The sequence below is a fragment of the Dermochelys coriacea genome, chromosome 6, assembly GCF_009764565.3.
Source record: "Dermochelys coriacea isolate rDerCor1 chromosome 6, rDerCor1.pri.v4, whole genome shotgun sequence".
In the NCBI taxonomy this organism is placed as follows: domain Eukaryota; kingdom Metazoa; phylum Chordata; order Testudines; family Dermochelyidae; genus Dermochelys; species Dermochelys coriacea.
The window spans coordinates 101,550,167-101,577,299 of record NC_050073.1 but is presented as its reverse complement, the minus strand read 5'-3'; the positions used below and the strand labels follow the sequence as shown (position 1 = coordinate 101,577,299).

General features: G+C 43.0%; 1 long non-coding RNA gene across 1 annotated transcript; it reads right to left on the bottom strand.

The window, feature by feature from the left end:
* On the bottom strand, positions 1–26,895 carry LOC122460708. The gene is made up of 4 exons (XR_006282165.1): positions 26,578–26,895; positions 7,968–10,341; positions 680–881; positions 1–292 (listed from the first exon to the last, which is right to left on the bottom strand). It is a non-coding gene; the product is annotated as an uncharacterized LOC122460708 (long non-coding RNA).
* Positions 26,896–27,133: the final 238 nt, after the last annotated feature.

The following is a 27,133-nucleotide window of genomic DNA, read 5'->3' as shown; positions in this document are numbered from 1 at the left end:
TCACAAAAACAAGTATTCATAAAGACACAACTGTCTAATTTTTAGGTGCTCTTGCATGACCTAAATATGTCAAGTTTGTTTTTATCAATTGTAACAATGCAGCACAGATGCATATACACACTGGATCAAGTTTGGAGAATTCTATGAATTAACAGATGACCATCTGATAAAATTTAAAATTTGTGACTTACTCAACTTCAGCGTGTTTGACCTAGATAAAAATCATGCTGGAAACAGTTAGCCTGTGATGGGTTGGGTCTCTATATAGATTGCATTCAGAAAGTGAAGGAACCTATGGATTTGGAGAGAAAGCAAGGCTTGAGCAATGCAACTGCTAGAGCCCTTTGCACTTCACAACTGTCCCCCGCCTCACGTTTAAAATATTTTTATTACAAATTTCTAATAATCAGTGCAGGTCATAGTGGAGAAGATAGATCTTGGAGGATAACATCATAAACAAAACAGTATAGTGAACACATGTGCTGTGGACAACACACTACATTACTAGATAAAAATCACACATGTACATACAAAGAAAGGATTAGATCTCTGCTCCTACAAACTCCCAAAACTCAGACTTCAAGGTCTTAAATAATACCACTCCTGACTTAGGCCCTAGGGTCTTTTCATATTACCAGCCCCACCCAGCACTATGCTACTGTAACAATGCCGGACTCACCACATTTATTGTCCACTTTTCCAAGAAGCGTCTCCACATCTTGTCATGATGCTCCCTGCATACTGAACACCTTCCTGAGCTGGTCCACTATCACCCTCTCCACATTCACATGTAATGTGTGCTCTTCAGGGAAAGGATCATGTTTTCATGTGTTGCACATGGCGCATTCTGGATCTCTTGCCTTTTTACTGAAGGCAAAGGGCTGCATCAGAAGTCACACAGCCAAATCACTCACCTGAGTAGCCAAACCCGTATGCACATATATTTGCATAATCAGGCCAATAATCTGGAAGTCTGATTCCATTGCCACCGAGTCTATTGACATCACCATCACCACTGAGAACTAAGGGTGTGATCCAAAACCTTTTAAAGTCAATAGGAATCTTTCCACTGACTTCAGTGGCCCTATATACGGCCAATCCTATTGTCTTTATTTGGGCAAAACCCCCCACTGAAGTCTATGGGGATCTTATTTAAAATAAGCACTGCAGGATTTGGTTCCAAGGAAGAAAATTAGCTACTTTTTTTTTTTTTAAATAAAGAGATCTATAGCAGTCAAGAAAATAAAGCACTCAAATCTGACATAAGACCATTTTTATATTCAGTGCAGTTGGAGGTGCACGATTGTGTGTCTTTACTCAGACTAATAATTGTAAATATGTACAGGATACCTCTGCATCCCATCTCTAGCCCCCCCCCCCCCCACACACACACACACAGTTAACAGCTAGGAATGCAGAAATATCCTGTATTTTAATATGCTTTAAAGCTCTCATCCCCTCCTGCATCCCAGCCCTCAGAGACAGCCCAGTGAAAATGAGTCAGAGTGGGGAGAGCGAGCGACAGAGGAAGTGGGGGATGGAGTGAACAGGGGCAAGGCCTTGGAGGAGACGCAGGGCAAGGGTGTTCAGTTTTATGTGAGTAGAAAGTTGGCAACCTTTGGTATAGTTCCTTCATACACAGGCTGAGCCTGGGACCACCTCCCAAAGTCTTGGTTCTCCAGATGTGTTTTCAGATGTTGAGTTATGAGGAGAGCTAGGCCAAGAAATTATGTCACTTCCCCATTCATAGCTTCTTCCAGCTTGCTGGAAGCATCTATGCTTGTGACATGGTTCAAGTAGTCTCCCACTTCTATGTCACGGATCGGCAACCTTGGCAGGCAGCCTGCCAGGGTAAGTCCCTTGGCGGGCCGGACTGGTTTGTTTACCTGCTGCCTCTGCAAGTTCAGCCGATCGCAGCTCCCACTGGCCATGGTTTGCCATTCCAGGCCAGCGGGGGCTGTGGAAAGTAGCGGCCAGCACATCCCTTGGCCTGCGCCATTTCCCGCAGCCTCTATTGGCCTAAAGCAGTGAACTGCCATTGGTCAAACCTGTGGACACGGCAGGTAAACAAACTGGCTCAGCCCGCCAGGGGGCTTGCCCTGGCAGGCCACGTGCCAAAGGTTGCTGATCCCTGGTCTATGTGCTATCTCTGAGAAGTCTCCCTTCTATTCAGTACTTGGGACAGTCCTTGTGAGTGTGTAATGCCTTTAATGGGCCATTAGCACATCTGGCTTCTTCATTCTTATACCTGAAAGGCTGATTGTTGGTGTTCGAGCTCCGATAGCTTCTTTAATGCTTTCTTTGAAATTTCCTGATTTTCACTAAAGTGTTGAAGTTCTTGAAATAAAGGATTTTAATGAAATTTTGGGTTGTTTTTGTTTAAGAAAAAAATTCCATAATCTGGAATTATATGGCTGGCTATTATTGTGTCACTGCATGCACATTTGTGTACCACCCGTACAGTGTATACCTTCTGGGGAGACACACATACACTGAATACCTGAGTTATCAATGCATGGACATGCAGTGTAGCCATCTTTCATTCTGAATGCTGGTAGAAGTTACCACCAATTAAATGCATGAACAAGTTATGATTTTTCAAATACTATGAATTCAGTAAAAACAGAAACAATTCCCTTAGTGAGGGCTATTTCCATGCCAGAATTCATCTTTCTAACCTAGTCTACTTTGGAGCTAAATTGTTTAAAAAATAGATAAAACCACTTTAATAATTGGGAAAATGCATTTTTCTCACTCTTCTCAGTTTCAAAAACTGAGAAACCTTTTTTTCCCCCAAACTTACCAAAAGAATTTGCCCTTGGGTAGACACCAGGCCTGAAAAAAGTTATTCCGAGCAAATGAAAGTTTAAGAAAGTAAATAGAAAAGGAGTAATGAAAACAAGGGCTTACAGAAACACTCAAGCAACCAGATGCACAAAGTCCCAGCTCTGGGACCCTGCAAGGGCAGAGGGTCCCAGAGCCAGAGATCCAGACCAAGCCCAAAATCCACACAGCAATTTCTAGCCCTGCAATCCAGGGGGGTTTTAACAATTTTTATAGGGGAGGTGCTCGAGAGCCATTGAACCAAACTGTAAACTCTGGATATAATGGAAACCACTTCAAGCCAGGGGGTGCAGCAGCATCCCCCAGCACTTGTGCCACAGTCAAAGCTCCCCCAAGCCCAAATCAGCTGACCCAGGCCAGCTATGGCTCTAACACAGGTCTTTTATTCTAGTATAGATGTAAAGCGAGTGAACAGTCTACAAGGTGGTGAGTGCCCTCCATTACCGGATGGTTCCTAATGATACTAGGTAGGATGGGACCCAAATATACATCAAAAAAACAAAAGCAAAAAAAACACCCACACATACATCCTTTGATCCAATCCCATATTCCTTGCACACCTTTTGGCATGCAAGGAACGCAGCACAAAACCCTTTAAAGTTACCCATTTCCCACTGTCACAGGGTGGTCTCCTGTGAGTCCTTTCTCGCCTTAAGTACAGACCACACCCACTTCAGTCTCCTTCACCACTACATTATACTGTTACAGACACCCAACCTGTGCAGTGCTGTTCACATATTTATAAGTCCCAGCCATCTCCCTCACTTACTTTGGGGGGAGGGGGAAGGGAGCGGCCGCAGCCAGGGTCCAACTTCCTTCATACTATCAGCTACCTACTTCTAGGGCTTCCTTCCTCTCCATTTATCTGCTCTCAGCTGCTGGGGTTGTGTCCCCTTCTAATTAGCCCTTCAACTCTAGTGCCTCTTTCAAATTGATCCTCTAATTAACTCCCAATTAAGCTATATTGGTGGGGATTTGAGTCAGCATCTCCTATTACACCCACCCTTAATGATACTATAGTGATAAATTAGGTACAAATGCCTAGGCCAATGGACATATCAGATCACATTAAAATGGAAAGGTTGATAGATTTTAAGATAATGAATTTTTTCTAAATTATACATCAGATCCTTTTCTAAACTACCAGAGCACAAGCAAGCATCCACCAAGCTTTCATTTCTTCTTTTTTTTTTTCTTACACTCATAATTTCTTCAGTGTCTACATGATTTTAAAATAAATAAAATGTTTAACCCAGGAACAAGACACTGTATGGCAGGTTTTACTCTGGAGTGGATTTTTATAACCAAGTTATAATGCTTTTGAAAAATGGGGGACGTATTATGGAAATGTTGCCAGACCTCTGAGCTACAGATGTACAACTAGTGCCACCATAGCTGGGAACTGATCATTCGAAAAGGCTGTTCCAAGGAGCTAATCACACATTTGGTCTGCATTCACTTTCACTCCTATTTCTGAAGATGGTAACTAGAGGGTGCTTCCTGTTTACGATGTAATAACTGTATCCTCAGCTAAATAGACTGAGAACTCAAGTGAAGATGATCATCAGTCTAGGTTATGATTGCACAGGCTAACAGGATGCTCCTTCTGGCTGTTATTGTGACATGTCTAATGATTAAATATTTTTATTTCAGATTATTAAAACTGTAGGAAATGTTCAGACCAAACTTCAAACTAATCCTGACTTACCCTAGACCAGTGGTTCTCAAAACTTCTGCCCCCTCCCCCCCCATGAACCACTTGAAAATTGCTAAAAGAAAAGGAGTACTTGTGGCACCTTAGAGACTAACAAATTTATTTGAGCATAAGCTTTCATGAGCTACAGCTCACTTCAAAATGCATCCGATGAAGTGAGCTGTAGCTCACGAAAGCTTATGCTCAAATAAATTTGTTAGTCTCTAAGGTGCCACAAGTACTCCTTTTCTTTTTGCAAATACAGACTAACACGGCTGCTACTCTGAAACTTGAAAATTGCTGAGGGTGTCGGTAGATCACTTAATGATCTTTCCAAATGTTGTTTGTACCATTAGCTAACTATGGTTTGGATAAAAGCGCTATATTAAAAAAAAAACTTAATAGTTCACTTCTTTGTTCTACAAATAAAAGCACACAACTCGTATATTAATATCAGTAGTCTTTCTACTGCGATGGATGTGCCCTCTCTCCCCTGCCAAGGCAGCCCCTGAGCTAGGGCTAGGAAGGGGGTAGGGTCCTCTCCCCTGCCACAGCAGCCACAGTCCTGGAGCTGGGGAAAGTCACCTCTTTCTCTGGCCACCACAGCCCTGCACATCCCAAATTCCCCCCACCCCCTTTTCTCACCCCACTGCCCCCTCCCACCTACCCCCTATTCCTCCCCCCCCCCCCCCCAAGGCCACCACCTCACCTTACATGTGCATCTTCTCCAGGATCCAGGCACCTAATTAGTAAAGCCCTGCCTGTGTGGCTCTAATAATTAGATGGATGGCTGTTCATTCTCTCATGTGCAGACACCTGAGTGTGCACCTTAGGGGGAACTTCCTGTAGACCACCTGAATGGAGTTCAAGAACCACAGTTTGGGAACCTCTGCTTTAAAGCATATGTCATAAATATAAAGGGAAAGTTAACCACCTTTAAATCCCTCCTGGCCAAAGGGTTAAGAAGCTAAAGATAACCTCACTGGCACCTGACCAAAATGACCAATGAGGAGACTTTCAAAGCTGGAGGGGAGGGAAAACAAAGGGTTCTCTCAGTCTGTTTTTTTGCTTTTGCTGGGACCAGAGCAGGAAAGCAGGTCAGAACTCCTGTAAAGGGTTAATAACAATCTAGTTAGATATGCATTAGATGCTGTTTTGTTTAAATGGCTGATAAAATAAGTTGTGCTGAACGGAATGTATGTTCTGGGTTTTTGTGTCTTTTTGTAAGAAGGTTTTGCCTAGAGGGATTCTCTATGTTTTTAATCTGATTACCCTGTATGGTATTTACCTCCAATTTTACAGAGGTGATTCTTTTACTTTTTCTTCAATTAAAATTCTTTTAAGAACCTGATTGCTTTTTTCCTTGTTTTTAAGATCCAAGGGTTTGGGTCTGTGCTCACCTATGCAATTTGGTGAGGATTTTTATCAAGCCTTCCCCAGGAAAGGGGGTGTAGGGCTTGGGGAGATTTTGGGGGGGAAGACGATTTTGTGGGCTCTTTCCCAGTTATATTTTGTTAGACGCTTTGTGGTGGCAGCAATAAAGTCCAGGGACAAAAAGGTAAAATAGTTTGTACCTTGGGGAAGTTTTAACCTAAACTGGTAAAAATAAGCTTAGGGGGTTTTTCATGAAGGTCCCCTCATCTGTACCCTAGGAGTTCAGAGTGGGGAAGGAACCTTGACAGCATACGATACATGTTACCTCCCAAATTTGTCATCAACATATGCAACAGACTAGTAAAATACAGAAACCAAATCACATGAGCATTTCTAAAATATATTAGGCTAAACTACACCAGGGATGAATTTGGTTCATTGCTTCCTTAGGCAGGCAGATATTTAAAGACATTATCTGTAAGTGTGAAGGTAGCAGTTTTATCAATAAATAGTGATATAGAATACGTGTGCAAGTAGTACTGTGATGCCCAGGATCTTAAACAGCTTGCAAACTGGTCTACCAGATTCATTTATTCAAACACTGAAAGTTTATTCATCCCAGTATTATTAAATAGTTAGACTATGATAGTACCTAGAGGTTCCAATTTATGCCACATACATTCAAGCACCTAAGACAAATCCCCTACACCACAGAGGTTATAATCTAGAGGGAAATAATGTGACCTAGCTAATAGAGCCATAGACTGACACTCAGGAACTGTAGGTTCTATTCCTGGTTCTGTCATTCACCTTTCAGATGATGATGCAGCTATCGCTTCACCTCTGTGACTCAGTTTCCTTGTCTGTACAATGGAGATAATGGTATTTACCTTCCTTTGTAAAGCACTTGGAGAAGAGTGCTATAGAAGAGCTAGATATTATTAGTGACTTGAGTGATCAGTTTTAATTTTGAATAGCAATGTTAGATAATTCACAGATAGGTCAAATATTTAACTGCAAATAACAAATGACTTTCAAAGCCAAAAACTCACCCAATTGTGTATTCGTTAAATACTATTAGACCAGCTCCTATTAATTTACAAAAGGTTAAATGACTTAAAAGCCACAGAGAAGTTGTAGGCAGTAGTACTTTACAGGAATAAAACCCTGCCTTCTACACCTATACATTGTTCTCAGGTCCATCTTTCATGAACTGTACTTGAGGCTACAAAATGAGGTGAATAAAAATACTAGATGGGCAACAAAAGCAGATGTAGAAATACCAAGTGCTGATACCTTCCCATGCTCTATTCTGACTATTTGCATTAGGATTAACATTAACAGATTTATTGATGTCAGTTAAGGAACAGTTAAAGGAGCTAGTTAAAACTAACAGACCTAGCACCTCATCCTCAAATCCTTACCCAGGCATGACTTCCAGTGACTTTGATAAGAATGTTATCTGCTGAAGTACTGCAAGATCAGTTCCATTCCTATGGAGGAATAAATTCACTCATTTGTAAACTGAGGAGTCATATGATTATAAAATTCAGCTGGGGAATTCTACCCACCCCAGGTTCTAGTCAGACTTTGCCACTAATTAGGCTAACAAAAGCTTAGTAATTATGGCTGCAGAGGCTTTGTTCAGCAATGAGACCTTGATTTTTATTTTTTTTTTAAGCAAAAATTTCCTTGTGTAAAGGAAAAAAGGAAGAAACAGGCTTGAAGAGGCTTTGAAGGAGAATTCTATGAAGGAGAGATAGAAAGGAATCCACAAAGTGAATAAAACTCTGTCTCCAGCAGAGACTAACTGTAAACTGAATAATAATTGTATTGCCTTCAGGAGTGTAGGTATAGTTTGGATAGAATACTAGGACTGTATTATATTTAATTCATTTGGGCCAGAAGACTCAGTTCTGAAGGTAAAAAAGAATAGCTAAAAGCAAGAACTTTAGACAAGCACTGTGGCCAAATATCATAACAGATGCCCCCAATGGCATTCAAACAACATGAAAATGGCTCAATATCCCACCCCTCAGCCACAACACATACATACATAAACCAAGGCCCAAACTTGCTTTGAGCAAATCCCTGCACCCATGCAGAGCCTTATTGACTATTACAATTTCAATTAAGCCCCCCCTCCCGCCAAGGGCAAGCCTGTCTACCTGCACCAAGTTCACTGTAGAAGCAGAGCCTATAAAGGAAAGTAGTAATTGTCTCCACAGGAGTGTCAAACAGCAGCTCTGATGGTTGCTTCCATAGCACCCGTGTACACGGCCAGTAACCAAGTGAGTGGGCACTCCCTGTAAACTCCTGCAGAGGGAAGGCGTTTCCAGTCGGAGTTTCAATGCTGAACGTTAGAACGTTCACCAGTGGCGCATACAGGGGTGACAATTTAATCCTTATCTACCAACAATTTTGAAATCCTGCTTCCTGGCTGAACTCAAACCCAGATCCTCAATGGGAGTTGAGCACCTAAATACCTTTAAGAGTCCTGACCTCAGTGCTTTTGGAGATTTGTGTTTCTTACCACTTTTTCATTGCTTAATTTTGTAGCTAAACAATATTTTTAATTCACCCTCCTTTCCCTGCCACCCCTTCCATCTTTTTATACAGATGCGGGGAGGGGGGGAAAATAGTCAGCAACACATTTGTTCTCTAAGGCTGTGCCTTTTACAGAATTTACTGAGAGGTATACCTTATTGACCATGGTTTTGCTAGTGGTGCATTCAGAACAGAGCTCCCTGAAGTCAGAAAGTGCAGCTCTGCTCATAGTAAGATTTGTTTAGATAGGAAACATTCATGTGGATTAATGACACTTTTCTAGCTCTGCCAGATGAGCAACAGAATCTAGGTCTCCAAAACCAGCATTACAGATGGGTTAATGTGATCATTAATTTACTGCCTTGCTTAGGCTTCCTTTTAGAATACATGAAATTCCCTGTGCAGCATTTGTTTTGGGCTTTGGTTTTAGGTGTGTTTTGGGGGAGAGGGTGGAATTAGTTTGTTCTTTAAAAAGAAGATGTATTCTGCTTCAATTACCAAACTCTCAGGAATAGTTTTGCCAAGAATTACTGCAGAGCAGAGACAAAGTAAAACATACAATGTGAAGAGCCACCTGCAGAGGAGAAAAAGAATAGCCTTAGAAAATGAAGTTGTCTTGTTCACTGGACTTCTGTTTCTTCAAACCATGTGTTAGGTAATACAGGATGATCAAATTAAAGCCCCTTTATTTCACAACCAAGAACCAGTTTTGACTGAAAGCAAGGGCTGGTGGTCTCTTCTACGGCTACATGTTGCTGGATTCTACTGAACACATCAATCCCTGCCCCTGCCCGTTTGTGCTATAAAAGGTAACTTTCCATAAGTTAGTTCACACTGAATTTGAATCCCTGACCTCCCTTCCGTATTCCCAGCTTGGAACAGGAGGGAAGATAGTTCCTCTAGAGATCCAGGAAGGACACTGCTGCCCAGTAGAGCTCTGCTGGTTTGGGGGTGGCAGAGGAGAAGATACTAAAGATTAGCTGAAGGTATATGCCACACATGAGCATCATACCTTTGTACATGAATTTTGCTTTTCCTTTCAGTAAGTAGTGTGTGTATGCATCACCATTTATTGACAGCAATGAGAAATGCTAGTTATGAGACCAGTTGTTCCTATTGTTACTGGCCCCCCATGTGATAATGGGCAATGCCTCATTTTCCCCATTAGTAAAATAAGTTCATCTCCCAGAGCTAACATTTCTTTAAGTGCCTCCTTGTAACATTTCCCTCATCCTTGCCTGTTCCTCTTCACACGATTCCTTCTCATTGGCATCCCCTTCATACTGCATTTTTAAACTCCACACTTCTCTCCCGCTCCATAAATTATGTTTAAGATTTACGTTTTCTTCTGTCCAACTCGGATGCATAATGTATTAGCCTGGTTGAAAACTTCTGTGAATTCTCCATGGTTGCACAGTGCTTAAGCCAAACTGATTTCCCACAGTAGTCAGCCTGGCAAATTTAATGCCTCAAGCACTGTAACAACATGATTTTAAAGAGGACTTCTGAAGTATTAATCCTCCTGTTCATTCATGCTGCCTCTACTGTTTGACTTTTCTTTTCAAATCCTCAGATGTTCTCTCCCTCCTTGTCTGTGCTCCAGTATCCTCCAGGCACCAGCCCACCCATAGAATGATTCATATTTCATGAAAATTCCATGCTTTAGCTTAATTCTATTCCTAAACAAGTTCCTCATTTCCCTTTTTTGTTTGATGTAGCCCATTTTCTCTGCAATAGCTGGCTGCTGCAGTCTTGCCTTTCAAATGATCTTCTCTGCAGTTTAAGGATTTATGTATTTAAAAGTTTGTGCTATTAAGTAGCATTGGGAAGTTAAACTGTAGCCTTTTCCTGTCCTCTTGGACCTGGTGTTCCTCTATTTTTTCCTGGCAAGGAAAATGAAAAGAAATCATCCTGCTAGCAATCTCCTTACTGCAGGTAAGAGATCTAACAGAGGTGAAGGATATTCTGAAGGTGTTAAGTAACATAAAGTGGCAGTCAGATGGTGGCTTTGCAAGAAGACAGAAGATGGGTTAAGAACTTGGGTGTAGCTTGGGGAAAACGGGGGGGGGTATTGCCCCCCCCACACTAAATTGCAAGTCTCAGGCAGGCATGGAATTTGCTCCCCACTCACATACAGCCCCATCAGCTTGACTGGAGCTCCTCCCCCCCCCAAAAATAGAAATCAAACTACACCTATGGTTAAGAAGGAACAGTTTTCAGGTTCACCTTTGTGTTTTACATTATATTCCCAGCAGATTTAGAGTTAGTTTACTCTGCCCAGTTCCCTGAAACATTTTTATTAGATATTTAAGCACTGAATGCCTAGCTGTTTATGGGTATAGAATCAAATGAATCAGAGATGGCACAATCCCGTATGCAGTGATGTTGTAGCCATGTTGGTTCCAGGATATGAGAGGGGTAAGATGGGTGAGGTAATACCTTTTATTGGACCAATGTCTGTTGGCGAGAGACAAGCTTTTTCGAGTCACAGAAGAGCTCTGTGTAAGCTTGAAAGCTTGCCTCTCGCCAACACAAGTTGATTCAGTAAAAGATATTACCTCATTCTCTCTCCCTGATGTATCTTGGGCATTCTTAATCATTGTAATACCTATGCATCTTCATGTCCATCTCTGTCACACCCTATATCTTCTAGAGTTCTGTGTTTTAAGTGTGCCAACCAATAGAGCCTCCACCATTTCCCTGGGGAGAATATGCCAGAGATTAATAAATTTCATTAAGGAAAATTTTCCTGATATTCTGTCTGAACTGAACTCCTCTCTCTCCTCTGGCCATGTTATATATCACCACACTGAAGTTAAACTGGGATAAGTACTAGAGAACCAGATCCCAAAATATATTTTTATAAATCTTTTATACCTGAAAGCATGTTAAAGTTAAACCACAGGTATGGAGAGAGAGTTGGATCATATACTGGCTTATGCCTCAGTAGCAGAATTGTTAACTAAATTCCTGTTGCAGGGCTAAATTCTGCTTTAGTTACACTGTGCAACTAGAATTTGGCCTGCAGAATTTATTACTGATGACAGGCAAGCCAGAAAGAGCACAGTTTGACTTTCAGATCTCAGAATGAATATAAAGCACCATCATTTGGTGGGGGGGGCGGGAGAAAGGGGTGAGTCAGGTTTTTTTGGTTTGTAAACTGAAAAATTTTGATCTAGAGTCATTGAAAGACAATCAGCATGGGATGCAGAAAAGCCATTATGAGAGTCATTTTTAAGACTAGAGCCAATTTGTTAATGCCATTCTATTACTAACATCCATTTGCAACACACTAAAACATTTCTCCCCCTGCTTGGTGATTACATTAATCATATATTGTTGAAGAGCAGAAGCCAGTTTCTCTCTCATTACATATATAAATATAAACATATTAAAAAACTACATTACAAAAAAGTTATTGGGTTGCAAAACCAAGCACTCCAAAGTTAGGCAGCCATAAATCTGGCAGTTCTTATGCAACTTAATTGTGTGTCCAGCCTGCACATTAAATGAGGCAGGTGTCCTGTGGAATCAATAGTGTGTGATCTTGTAATTAAAGACCATCATAATGTATACACACAAGGGGACCAGATGCCAGTCCTGGCAGAAACTCCCACCCACCCCCAAACATCTTCCCCAACTCAGTGTATTGTTTGTCTTTACCCTTGGTTTATTGTGTCTCAGCCAGTTTTCAATCTGCGGTGTTCCTATCCAAGTCAATTTGAATTAATTTTTAAAGTAAATTGCTGAGTAGATCAGCTTCAGCCAAATGTAAAAGAAAAAGCACCCAGGGTTTTGTTTTAAATCATTTCCTTTTATTTCAGTCATTCAAATATGACCCCTTCAGATTTCACTGCTGAGAAGTATGAAAGATCATCATTTCTTTTGGATTCTCTATGCGATATGGGAGAGGAGGAATGGCAGATATTGCTCCATCCATACCTATCGCTATTTTTCCCGTTAGCTAGTAGCACCCTGTGCCTCAAAATAGCACCCTGTGATCCCTATTCGTCATTTGTATAGGGTTGTGACATTTCATACAAAGCATGCCATGTAAGATGTTATAGGAAAGGCCATGATCTGCTGAAACCCATTGTTCTGTCATATATATAATTTATATGTACACACTATATATAGTTAGTGTGTATGAAGTTAAGATGTTTTGCTGTATGGCTGTTATTGAAATATGTTGTGAGTTTGGGAGTCACCCACTGTTAGTTCTCCGATAATGAAGGAGGTGACCCACACCCAGTTGGGCATTAAACTACCATCAGCAGCAGGGGACTTGTAAACAAAGGATTTTGTAATTGCAGAAGCACCATACAATGGGGCTTGCTCAACTCTGAGACTCAAAGCCCACCAGGACATGTCTGGGCTAGTGTTTTCCAGGCATATGGACTGAAGGTATAAAATACGGGACAGAGGCATCATGAGATCACCTTTCTCCTCCCCCACCTACACTGAAAGCAACAAAAACGCTGGGAAGACAGACTTGAATTGAGGAGAGACTGGTCCCAGGCTTAAAGGGAAAGCTGATGTATTAAGGACTGTAACCTGCCTGCAACATCCAGGTGGGCGAGAGAAACTGCTCAATCCAAATACTTTAGGATTTGGACTGCATGCTTACTTTTAATTTTTTTTTATAACTATCGACGTTTATGCCGATCACTTATAATCACTTAAAATTTGTGTGTAGTTGTTAAGACTTACTTTAAATGTTTTATCCTTACCAGTGAGTTTGTCAAGATTGCTTAGGAAAACTGCTCAGGTTACAAAATCAGTGCATATCCTTTGACAAAGAGGTGAACTAGTTAATAAAACCATCTTGCACTACTCAAGCCCTGCTCTTGAATAGTGCAAGATGGTATATTCCTGGAGTGCATGGCTAGGGGCTTGGAAGATTCATGAACTATACACAGGGAAACAGCAGCAGAGTATTCATGCAGCTTAGCTGGGTGTGCCTCTGCATGTTGGTGGCTGAATGATAACAGCACCTGGAGGGGTTTGCTGCTTGTCACTAGGAAAGCATTGAGAGAGATAACAGGCTGGTGAGATAAGGTTTGCCAGTCCCACAGTTCCAGGTGGTATCCTGGGGGTCCCATCAGACACTCCAAACAGCATTCCAAGGATTAGAGGCAGAGAACATAAGAATTGCCATACCACAGCAGAATCATCCACCTAGTATTCTGTCCCCCACAGTGGCCACTACCACATACATCAGAGGAAGGTGCAAGAAGGGTTGTTTTTAGCAAGTCAACCAAAAGCATATTCTTTGAATTTTTTGAGAAGATCATAGTAATGAATTGGATAACTTGACTCTCTTGGGTTATTTGTGTCAGGCTGACTGTCATCCATATCCACCTACAGAACAATTTCTTATCATTGTAAGGTTTGTGCAAGAGTAGGTACAGATTCATGATGGCAAATGGAGGAGAATTGAAAGGAGCCCTAGAAAGTGCTAAATCTAAAAAAAATCAATCTACAGTTGGTAGCCTAATTGAAGACCTAAGGGCTCTTTATAGAATTGGCTAACGGATAGAAGTGGGGAGGGGGCAAAAAGATTAAAAAAAATAGATGGGTACATTTAATAGTTCCGGCCACAAGCAATTCAGTTCAGTTTTACTTTCAGTCAGCAATTATCCAAGACTTGATCTCATTTATATGGTAATAACTTGCCTCATGTCAACTCAACAAGCAGAGATAGCAAGCAAAGCTGAGCTGGCTTCCCTGACAGCTCCTTGAACGTTCTGGCTGGCTGAAAACCTGCCATACGTGGGCGGCAGAACCTCGATGGGCTGTAGCTGAACTGAGAGTACCAATTAGACTTGCCAATGAGCCAGGCCTAGCAGTGCTGTGAGATGCATAATAAACCATGAAATCTATTGTAATTTTGGATTTGGCTTAACTCTGTTAATTCTGTGCAGGCTTGGCATGATAACATCTTTAGCGAGATTAATCTGTCTAGGAACAAGTAGAATGTGCTTAGGAAGAAATTACAAAGGAATGGGGAAAGAATGCTGCAGAATTAAGGGTGAATTACTTAAGACTGATTGACAACCAGAGCTGAAAAGCCTTATTTTCTCAACAAGAATAGGTGTATGTAGGTTAAGTGCTTCAGATAAAGGAAGGGACAAAATAAAGTTGGCATTCAATAGGAGTTATGCTAGAGTAAAGACTACAGGATTTGACTGTAGCAATTACTACTGAGATTTGCACAAAGGACATGAGAAGACTACATTTAGTGGTTTCTGTTTCAAACAATTAAGTTATCTGAAACAAAATATTTCATCAAGGTGAAGCTAGGGCTTAAAACATGCGTGTCTTAAGCAAAATGAATGTTGTTACAATGGCATAGTTTATTAAAAAAACTAAACAAAAAAACACACAAACACAGGATATTCAGACTTAGCATTCCACAAACAACCTTATCTCTGCCCCACATCTGTCTGCTTACTGGGCATATGGGAGTATCATAAGTACTACAACAATTTTTCAGACTACAAATAGAAATGGGATACATTCTACACAATAGCACCTCTTTTCCCTTGGTAACGCTTCAGTTTTAATTAATATATTCATCTGGCACTTGCCACCAATACATGCACAGTGGAAAGGATAATGGTTCTAGTCTCTTGTATGGTGGGTCTCAAAACCAGAATGGGAAACTAGGCCCTGAATAAGATTTTATAGTCAAAACAGAAGGGAAGTCTGCTTTCTTGGGCAGCAGGATGATTCCTGTCCTGTGGCTGCTGAGGGGCAGCTCCTTCTCCTGGAAAGGAAGGAGACACCACCAGGAAATATTCAGAATTAATAAGATGCCAAAAAATGTTTATAAAATTCAAAGGGCAGCCCTGTGATATTCAGGGCCTTGTCTATAGAGAGCAAGTAGGCCACAACAAAGACCTCCTGTAAACAAGGGGGCATCCAGACACCATAGCTCCTTGCCAATCAGACTGAGGTACAGCTCCTTCACTGCCTGCACATCACAGGTTTCAGGCAAACACAGAGCACTGTAAAAGGAAGCAGCTACTTTCCAGATCTCTGCAGAGTCAGCAGTCAGATGACCACCAGGCAGCCAGAGACAGGGAATCTGCTAATGGGCCATAGTCTTTCTCCAAAGGAAAAAAAAAATAACCACGAGAGCATTGATGTTGTGCAGTGAGTGAAATAGACCCAGCTCAGCTGACCAGATAGCAAGCGTCAAAAATCAGGACAGGAGGTGGGTGGGGAGGGGAGAATGGGTGCCTATGTGAGAAAAAGGCCCAAAATAGGGAATGTCCCTATAAAATCAGGACATCTGGCCACACTAGACCGAGCCAGGGCTCACTGCACCTTCTCCTCCAGCCAGCACTGCAGAAGCTGGTACTTCTCAATAAGAGTTTGATGGATCTGCACCCGATTCCTCACAAAGCTACCATGAAGGCCCAAAGTGTCTTGTTCTAAAGCACTTATAGCACATCCAAGGCTCATGTAACAGCCTGGATGTATTGCTAGCAGAACTGGATCTGGACCTTCCCAATATCCCACCATCTCAGAGACTCATACAAGGGCTTCTGCTGCCACCAAGGCTCCCAGAACACAGCAAATACCTGGATAAAATTCAAGTACTGCAACAGCTTGGCAATAAAGTGCCAGTAGGAAGCACATACAGGGAGAAAGACAGTATCAGAGATGTAATGATGATCAGACAAGTGTGTGGGAGACAGGACCAAACGAACACTCACACTGGACTTCCTGGTATAAAAGTGATCCAATTTAGCCCGAGATGTGGTTGGGAGTAGCCTTTGGCCAGAAGTACTGCCTAACATGAAGTGAGAACCTCCAGACATCCACCAACCTAAAGGTCTGCAGGAGACAAAGCAGTTCCCTGGCTGACTGATGTGTCTCTTCATTATTCTGGTCTAAAACAGTCTACAGTACAGCGGAAGTCTCCCCCAGGAGAAGAATACTTGCAGGATCACAGCTAAGCAAGGCCTGGGCAAGTGTCTGCAGAAAGGAAACAATGCCACTCCAGAGTAGGGGCATAGATAGTAAGAATATTTAAAGCCACCAGTATGTGCTCTCAGCAAGAGGAGTCAGCCTAGCCCAATCTCCTTCCAGAGAGCTTCCCCCATGCCACGGGAGAAAAGAACAGATACCTCAGCACTGACATTGGCACAAGACACAAGAAACCTTCCCCTTCAAACAGCCTCCCCTCCACACCTGATTATCAGGATCTGAATGTGTCTCTTGCAAAAACACCAACATCTGCCCATTTTTGTCTACGAAATTCAAAAAGCTGCACCATTTTATGACCATCCTGGCATCCATTAATATTCAGAGAGCCAAGGTTGAGCAGCACCATGGAAGCTAGAAGGAGAAAGCCAAGAGCAGAGAAAAACAATGGAAAGTGCGGGGCACAGAGAGACACAAGCCATGCGGGAGTTGATATGCCCTGAACAGTCCCTGCAAGCTTCCTTATTCAGCAACTGTCTTGCATGACCTTCTCATAAACAAACTAGGGAAATGCAACCTAGATGGAGCTACTATAAGGTGGGTGCAAAACTGGTTGGAAAGTCATTCCCAGACAATAGTTATCAGTGGTTCACAGTCATGCTGGAAGGGCATAATGAGTGGGGTCTCACAGGGATCAGTCCTGGGTCCAGTTCTGTTCAATATCAATGATTTAGATAATGGCATAGAAAGTACACTTAAAGTTTTTGGTTGATACCAAGCTGGGAGGGGTTGCAAGTGCTTTGGAGGATAGGATTAAAATTCAAAGTGATCTGGACAAATTGGAGAAATGATCTGAAGTAAATAGGATGAAATTCAATAAGGACAAATGCAAAGTAACGAGGAGTCTGGTGGCACCTTAAGAACTAACAGATTTAGTCTTCATTTAGGAAGGAACAATCAGTTGCATACATACAAAATGGGAAATGATGGCCTAGAAAGGAGTACTGCGGAAAGGGATCTGGGGGTCAGTGGACCACAAGCTAAATGAGTCAGCAATGTAATGCTGTTGCCAAAAAAGCGAACATTCTTCTGGGATATATTAGCAGGAGTGTTGTAAGCAAGACACGAGAAGTAATTCTTCCATTCTACTCAGTGCTGATTAGGCCTCAACTGGAGTAGTGTGTCCAGTCCTGGACACCACATTTCAGGAAAGATGTGGACAAATTGGAGAGAGTCCAGAGAAGAGCAACAAAAATGATTAAAGGTCTAGAAAACATGACCTATGAGGGAAGATTGAAAAAAATTGGGCTTGTTTAGTCTGGAAAAGGGAAGACTGAGGGGGACATGATAACAGTTTTCAAGTATGTTAAAGGTTTTTACAAGGAGGAGCAAGAAAAATGTTTTTTCTTAAGCTCTAAGGATAGGACAAGAAGCAATGGTCTTAAATTGCAGCAAGGGAGGTTTAGGTTGGACATTAGGAAAAACTTCCTAACTGTCAAAGTGGTTAAGCACTGGAATAAATTGCCTACAAAGGTTGTGGAATCTCCATCATTGAAGATTTAAGAGCAAGTTAGACAAACACCTGTCAAGGATAATCTAGATAATAGTCCTGCCATGAATGCAGGGGACTGGACTAGATGACCTCTTGAGGTTCCTTCCAGTTCTAGGATAACATGTCCTCCACGGAATAAGATACATGGGGTTTAGTATGTGCCTGCTGTACGTAGGTCAGAGTGCTCACAAACACAAACATCTTCCAGAATAGCAAGTAGCCAGGTAGTTTGGAACATTTGCCTGGACATGGAAAAGTCAAGTTCAAGCCTCCCACATCTCAGATAGGTGCCCTGGGCTATTGGCTATTCTGGAATGTGTGTGTGTGTGATTTTCCACAATGAAATTTGAAAGGTCTTGGGTTTGTCCCAATGTGGACTGGGAAGTTTTTGGAAATGTCAGTTTTTCATGGAGCAGGAAAACTTTCCCACCCAGCTCTGGAAAAGATGTTTCTGGACATTTGAAGTCAGTGTTCTAGAATTACTAATGTTTAGATTGTTTTAGGGATTGTTGTTGTGGTGGCCAACTACATTATTATGTTTAAATTTAAATATTTGATGTATATGGGATAGATGATTGTGAGAGAAAAGTTTTATCAACATGAGTTTGATGATGGCATTACTCATGGATGGCCATGCATTGAGTGAATTACACAAGTCATCACACATGAATGCCAATAAAGCCTTTATGCCACACCATCATGTATTCTTTATATGCAACCTGGTTTTTCCTGTACTATTTCATATACATTTTAGAGAGTTAGTCTTCTGGAGCTAGGTTTTAACTGTCCAAGACTCTGAAGGACAGCAGAATTAAGACCAATGCATTTAAAGCACCCCTAAAATGATCTAAAATAGTTTTTCTATAAACTTTGGAATGTTCCATATTGTGGGTCCATTGGAAGGTGAAGGGTGTGTGACTGTCCCTTCACAGTGGTATAAAGCTCCCATTTCTAGCCCTGCAAGGTCATGAGCAGAGATCCTAGAAATCTGTTTGCCACGGAAAAACAGAATTTGCATTTTTCTAAAGAATCTGGTGGGGCTCTGGCTGACAGCTCTGGGCAGCAGGGTTCCAGCTGACTGATTTCATTGTAATTGTGGAATTATGTTTTTTTAAAATCAGAGAATTGTATTTTTATCTTCGAAAATTATGATCCCTGGTCATAAGATGTGAAACCTCAAATTTGTTACTGGGTTTTGCAAGAGCTGGGCCTTCAACTAGTCTATGGAGCTGAGGGGAATTCCACATTTGTGAGACATGGAGGAAACATTTTTGTGGCAGATTGATTTTTAAAATGTAGCAACTGTTTAAATATGCTTAGAGGTTTACAATATTAGCCCTGGGACAGATAGATTAGAGAGCAGGTGAGATGGTTAAAACCAACTGTTTTAGAAGCCATTATACACCAAGTTTGCATGAATATTGTAAACTTTATAAACGTGGTGTGATAAATGAAGTGGGGGGAGGGGTAAGCTCCCTTTTATGGGCACCTAGCCAGCCAGTTAGCTCAAAATCCCTGTTAGTAGCTGTTCTCTACTTGCTTTACCTGTACAGGGTTGAAAAAGCCCATAGGTAAAAGGAAGGGAGTGGACACCTGACCAGAAGAGCCAATGGGAGGGCTAGAACTTTTTAAAATTGAGAAAACACTTCTCCTTTGTCTGTCTGTTATTCTCCGGAGAGAGGGGACAGAGCAGAGACAGGGCTGGGACTATGCTGTAGAAGCTTTGAGCCAGGTATGGAAAATCATCAGATCATGCCTAGAACTACTCATTTGAACCCCAGGATATGTAAGTAGATCAGGAAATGTCTAGAAAGATCTTTTATTTCTTTATGGCTTGTGGACTCCTCTGTGCTAACCCCCAAATGCTTTTGTTTTGCTTGTAACCATTAAGCTGGACCTCAAGAAAACCATTCTTGATGCTTAATTATTATATTTGCTCTTTTTAAATCTAGCAATAGCTTAAGTTCCAAATGTATTTTCTTTTAATAAAATTTACCTTTTTAAGAACAGGATTGGGTTTGTGTGTCCTAAGAGGTTTGTGCATATCTTGTTTAATTAGCTGGTGGCAACAGCTGATTTCCTTTTTCTTCTCTCAGCTCTTCCCTGGAGGGGGGGATGAAAGGACTTGAGGATACCCCACAAGGAGGGATTCCCAAGTGTGCCTTCCTGGATCCAGAGTGGGGAATCAGCCTTGACACATGGGGCGTTTTAAAGTCTACTTTTAGTGTTGAACACAACTGATCTAATTGCATTCCAGTTTCATAATTCACTGTTTAGATTGTAGAACAGTGAGCAGCTGCCAGCTATGGAACCTTGTGAGCATAAAACTGCTCATCAATTGAAAACAGCAGCATCAATCATGAATTTTCACTATTAGCAAATCTTGATTACAGAGCTTTCCAGAAAGCATAATAAGTATTGCATTATCTTTAATTTTAAGAACTTATTCTGAAAATCATGAGGAAAGTAAATGGAGCTGATTAAAATGTAAAATTTTGAAGTGCTAAGGGCTATTATCAAATGCTCACAATGTTTAGTTTCAGATTGCATTAAAAATGGACATTATGGTAGGCACCTGATGGCTAAGATCATCAATGCAGTAAACATGACAATATATTACTTTAGATCTTTATTCAAGCGTGCTATAGTAAGTTTCCAAAACACCGGAGTACCACTAATCTTCAGTGGTTAGGATCATTACTCTACTATTCTTTAAGAAGGGATGAAGCAGAATAGAAAAAATCAGGCACACAGTAAGCTCACAGTTAAGTACATTGTAACAATAAAGTGATCTTAGTGTGGGTTCCTCAAGCAAAATTCAGAACTCCCAACAGATGGGGCCAAACCAATCTCACAGGTCCAAATACCTCAAACCTGTTAAAAATGCTGTGGCTGGAACCCAACAGTAATCTCAGTGAAAAGCCTGCTTTCAAATGGATTATCTGAGCAAGCTTATACTTTAAAAGTATTTACTACTGTATGCATTTACAATCCCTTTAGATTTTACATAGATAGCTACTATGATGATTAAAGCTGGTGCTCCTTTAAACTAAGAATTAAATAGCAGAAGCCAGCTTGGTCTCAAAAGACTGAGCATCAGGCCAAAATTTTAGATGGCTGTTCTTTTCCAAGTGATTTTGGACTAAGTTTTATAGTTTTATGGAGAGAGGCATCTGAAAGAGAGGAAGCCATGCAGAAGAGTCAAAGCATTTTGCATTTGTGATCGCAATTTAGAATTAACATTTGAGGGTTATTCAGCCAGTGTGACAAATGGTGGGGGGATGGAGGGGGAAGAAAGGATTTTCTTTAAGCAATGGTGCAGCCAAAGTATAATGCTTTCCTCTCAGAGCGTGCAATTCATTTCTATGCAAAGGGTCACCATAGGATGACATCACTTAAGTTCTACTTGCAGCATGAGGGTGAATGTCACCCGCAATGCCAAATTATGTTCTTAGTAACACTGTTTGCGGAAAAATTATTCTGAAGAAAGATATAGTCCTTAGCGCAATTTTAAATTGAGCTTTTTCATAATCATACATGCTGCAAACAATCACACATTACAGGAACAACTGTCCAAGGAAAAATGTTCTCACAGAACCTTAGTCAAGCTAACTTCAGTATATTGCTGGCAACACATTTCTTTCTTGAAAGCAAACATTTAGACAAGGGGACCAATTCTACGCGGTTTCACTGCCTATGAAATTCCAGGGATTCTGATGGCATAGCATGAGATGTAGAACAGAGCAGGGTTTGGCCCAAGGCATTTGAAGGCCTGATTCAAAGGCCATTGAACTCAATAGAAAGACTTCAGATAAGGCCCTATTAGAGGATGCACTAAACAAACAGTGAAGAGAAAATAAAACTGATTCTCTCTCTCATATTATAATATAAAAACACAAACCTAAAATCCTCTAGAAGTACTTAATTACTTTGTGTGATCTTTATCCACTGATTTTATAAATCGAAAAGAATAGCACCTGAATTCATATCAAAGAATGCTCGTAAAATGCAATCCTTCCTGAGTGCAATTCCTCCATAGGAAGGAGGAAGCTATGTACTCAGAGCCTTTTGCCTGGATTACAGTTCACCTAAAGCATCCCTCCTCCAAGAGGACAGTAAATCAAGCCAAAGACCTAAGTCTCCAAGGAAAAGCTTGAGCTATTCTCAGCAATTGCAAATCTATTAACAGAAAATGTAAAAAAAATGACTCAAACCAAACTGACAGACAATGCACATGCAGAAAGATAGCCAGCTCCTGTAATAGATACAATAGTGCACAGCGAGATGTCAAAATGTGCCCCAAGGCAAAATTTTGGATCTGGATTTCAAACCCCTCTAAAGTTTGGAGTTGTTTGGAGACAGGGGTTTGGTTCCGCTTATTACAGAGTCAGGAGGCAACTGGGAAATTTGAGAGCTTGCAGGCCTCCATCCCTCCATCTCACCCATTCCAAGTTCAGGAGTGTTTGGCTCAGGCTTGTTACCATCAAAAATTTGCATTAGATTTGAGCAATATCAAAATCATTTTAACAAAACTTTATAGGTCATACAACCTTTCCCTCCATATAAGGTTGCCAAGTGAAGGATTCAGAAGTCAAAAAACCTCTTTCAATCTTAGTTCTGCCTCCTTATGAGAACGTGTTATAATAAAGGCTCAGACTATGGTACACCTCCAGGATTAAGCAATCAAATTCTGAAGCTATTTCAGATAAAACTGCCTCTGAAGTAAGTGCTTTGAGTCAAAGTTGACTCTCTGGATGCATCTGCATGGCAAGCAGAAACCCGCGGCAGTGAGTTTCAGAGCCTGGGACTAAAGAGTCTGATTTGCTATGGTGCTAAAAAATAGTTGTGTAGACATTTGGGCTCAGGCTGAAGCTTGGGCTCTGAAGCCAGGTGAAGGGGGTGAGCTTCTGAGCCCAAGCCCAAAACTCACAGTTATTCTTAGCACCAGGGCATGAGCCCAAGTCTGTAGCCCTGAGCTCGGAGATTCACTGCTGCGGATTTCTGCTTGACATGTAGATGTACCTGCAGGTAACATGACCTCATTAACATCAGTGGAGTTGCACAGAACTCTGGACCTTTTTGTGGTCATGATCTTGACACCAGGACCAAAGGACAATGCAACGAATTGTTTATGTTCAAGACCATATTTCAGATGCAAAAGGTAAGGTAGAACAATTAAAGATTCACTAAGGAGAAAAATATATTTTTCTTGGTAGCAGCTTTGCATGATAAACAGAAATGTTTTTGTATGTGAACGGTGACTTGATATGTTTATTATCATGCATAATCAAGGCGAAAAGCAAAGCTCAGTGTAGAACTGTGTGTTTTATGGAATCAGGCTTCTACAAAAAAGGCACATACAACTATTCACTGCTCTTTCCCTTTGTGAAGAAGGGAGGTTATCAGCACTGAGAAAAGCAGAGATTAGATAATGCTGGGGTCCACAGTTGCTTTTTACACATGCTTTCAGATCATATCTCAACTGAGTAAAACATGCTGCACCTGCTTTGTTGAAACTGCAAAATCCTTGAGTGCTCCAGGCCAGGACTATTCAGAGATACCTGATGGTAGAGATTAAAATGCATTGCCTACTAGATCCCCTGATGAGATTCCTTCAGCTGGTATAAATTGGTAAAACTCCATTGATTCTGATAGTTCACTGATTTACACCAGCTGAACATCTGACCCTCGGTGTCGAGAAGGTAGTTAAGTTTCTTCTCTCTCACCCCACCTGCTGCTCCCACTGCCATGGGTTCCTCTCTGGCCTCTTAGCAAATGAAATCAAGATCAATCCCCCAGTTAAATTATGGGTTCTGGGCCCCCTGGCCACTGCCAAAAGAGGCCTTGATGCTAACTATTCACCTCACCTGGCACAGCAGGCTACACCACAGCTATTGCCCAATTGGACACTGTGGCATGTTGCTACCATAGTAGGTCCCCTTCCTTTCAATACCCCTCCTGTGACCTGCCTTTACAAAGAGTTAGCAGGGGCCCACGGTGGGCATGGATTGCCCACGGTGGGCATGGATTGCCCACGGTGGGCATGGATTGCCCACCCCCCGACAGTAAAAATACAAAAGGACCCAACTGTTGGCAGCAAATGCGCAGGATGGCAGTGAAGGAATTGTGTCCGGAAAAGAGGGGGAAGAGGAGAAGGGACATTCACCTGCAGCACCACAAAACCAGCCCCTGGACTAACCCAACCAGCACTGGCAGAGTTCAGGCAAGGCAGAATCTGAGCTAGCCACAGATAGAAGCCACAGTGACAGGCTCCTGCCTGCCCAGCCAGGGAACATCGCAGCCCCTCCTGGCAAGGAGATGAAATTGCAATTGCCTCCTCCCAGTGGACCCCAACAACTAGGCAGGAGGAGAGAGGTTGCTGAGCCTTCTCTTCTCCTCCCTCTCATGGCCAGCCAAAAGCTGGAAGTGGAGGGAGCGGGGTTGCGGAAAGACATTGCTTCTCCCCCACACACACCCCAAGCTGGAAGATGTACCCACCCTGCATCCGCACAACACTTACTCCATGCAAGGAAGGAAGGGGGCACAGGGGGCCTTTGCTCCCCTTCCCTGGCACTCCCCATGCATGGGGCAGGCCCAACTGCTCTCCCTGCCTCTTCTTGAGCACAAGGAATGCTCCCTGCAAATGCCCCAGAAGCAGTGGGGAGGTGGCAGGGATGAGGCATGGCCATGGCTCTGTCCATAGGTGCTGACTCCATAGATGCTCTGGGGCTGGAGCACCCATGGCAGCCCCCTATCAGCTTCCCCCCATGCACTCCCAGCACCTCCTGCCTGCCAACAGACCCTGCAGATCAGCACCTCCCCTCCCCACCCCTCCTGCCAGCTGCAATCAGCTGTTTCGAGGCCTGCAGAAGGCTGGAAGAGAGTGGGGAGGAGCGAGGACATGGTGTGCTCAGGGGAGGGGATGGAGAAGGGGCTGGAAAAGGCAGGATAGGGGCCTGGGGCAGAACCGGGGCTCAAGCACCCTGCAGCACTTTGGAAAGTCGGCATCTGTGGCTCTGCCCCCCTCCACACTGGGTAGTGGGCTGGCTGGAAGCAGAGAGGAGTTAGAGAGCAACCCACTGGCAGTCAGGGGGTGTTGTAGAGTTACCACCTTTGAAACGCAAAAAACCTCAGCACCCATCTCCACGCCCCACAAAGGCAACTCCACTGCAACCCCAAACCCCAATGACCAGGCAACTCTGCAAACCCCCACTTCAACAGCTACTAGAGAGAGAACATATATAGACAAGATTGAGAACATCATTTTCTTACCTTGGTCATGTTTCTCCAAGCTGCTCTGTTTGTTTTCCCCCCCCTTAAACTGTACTGATTACATATTTTAATTATATACACTTGAATGTGAATGTTTTGGAACTTCAGAGAAAGAAAATCCTTTGAGTCTGTTTCTTGACTTTGCATTTGCCAATTGATTTTGCTATTTCCAGCAACTTCTTATTTTCATCAGCAACTTCATAGAATTCTAGACAGAAATAGCTGAGGTTGCTAAACTCCCTTTTGACCACTTCAACAACTGAGCGATTCCTCTCGTCAGTCCAAAGGTTTGGTGGTAGGCAGACAACTGCTGTATTTTCAACAGTTTTGATCTGTTATTGCTTAAACTGTGGAAGTGGGAACACTGCAGCCTCTATCTGGCCACAGAAAGTTTTAACATTAGCTATCCCAGTGTATTGTGATAACACAAATCTTTACACAAACATAAAAAAACCTGGCAGATTAAATTATTTTTCTGACCACCAGCAAATCCATAAAAAAACCCAGCCAGGCCAGTCAAATACTAGCCAGGTGGTAACCCTAGTGTGTTGTGTTTCCCTCTGTGCCTCATCACTGACGATGTGAATCTCTTACAGCCCCTAGCTCTAGCACCTGAATCTTGCCTCAGGCAACTCATGTCTATTGCTCTAGATATCCCTAGTTCAGCCCCCAGCAAGAGCTGCCCAGAGGTGAAAGTAAGCCCGTACGGCGTACCGGCGTGGATCGGCTTCCTCAGGTGCCATTTAAAGGGCCTGCGGCTCCCAGGAGCGTTTGGAGCTCCTGGCCCTTTAAATTGTCAGAGCCCTGGGGTAGCAGTGGCGGGGCTGGGGCAGTGATTTAAAGGGCCTGGGGTGGTAGCAGCGGCCGAGCCCTGGGCCCTTTAAATCGTCCCCAGAGCCCCGCTGCTGCTTCCCCAGGGCTCCGGCAGGCTCTGGGGACAATTTAAAGGGCCAGGGTGGTAGTGGCAGCCAGAGCCCCATCCCCAGAGCCCTGCTGCCAGAGCCCTGGGGAAGCAGCAGTGGGGTTCTGGGGACGATTTAAAGGGCCCAGAGTTCCGGCCGCCACTACCGCCCAGGGCCCTTTAAACCGCTGCCAGAGCCCCCAGCTGCCGCTGTTACCCCTGGGAGAGGGAAGGAGGCACTTGTCGGTACAGGGCTGGCTCTGACCTCCCCCTGCCCCACCCCTTGCACCCAAGGCCCCACCCCTTCCAGGGGCCAGAGCCAGCCCCAGCCCAGCCCCTTACCAGTAAGTTCCTAGACTTACTTTCACCCCTGCAGCTGTCATATATGCTGCACCATTTTAAGAGGTGGCAAAGATTGTGCACTCCCTCTATGTAGCTCCATGTGCAGGGTTGACTTACCCCAGCAACATCACCAGCTGGCCATTATAGGGATTAGCTCTGCCAGCCAGTGCACCCTCTCCTTGTGGTGCCTCTCCTGCTGTCTTCTCCATCTGCAGACCCAGGCCCCTGCCACTCCAGGTCCCAGCTCAGAGACCCTGTGGATAACAGCCTCCTGCTGCATCTCTTTAACTTCACTCCATGCTGCTTCTGTCCCCTGAGCCACTTCCCCATGTTCCCAGCACTTTCTTCACCCTCTTCTCAGGGCCTTGAGCCAGCTAGAGTTAGCAGCTCCCTCAGTCCCTGCTAGCAGTTGCTCTGTCCAAGGTACTTCCTATTCTCTCAAAAAGAAAAGGAGTACTTGTGGCACCTTAGAGACACAATCCTCATAGCCTGAACACCTAGCAACCACTGACTCTGCTCTGCCCTGGAGCTCCCTTTTATGTGAGCCCACTGGGCTCTGATGGGCTACTCCATGCAGCCTCCTTCTAATTGACTGCTTCCTGTACCGCCTCCCTAGGATGCTTGGAAGACTCACCTCTACTGGTCCTTTCTGGGACAGGGTATGGCAGGGTGT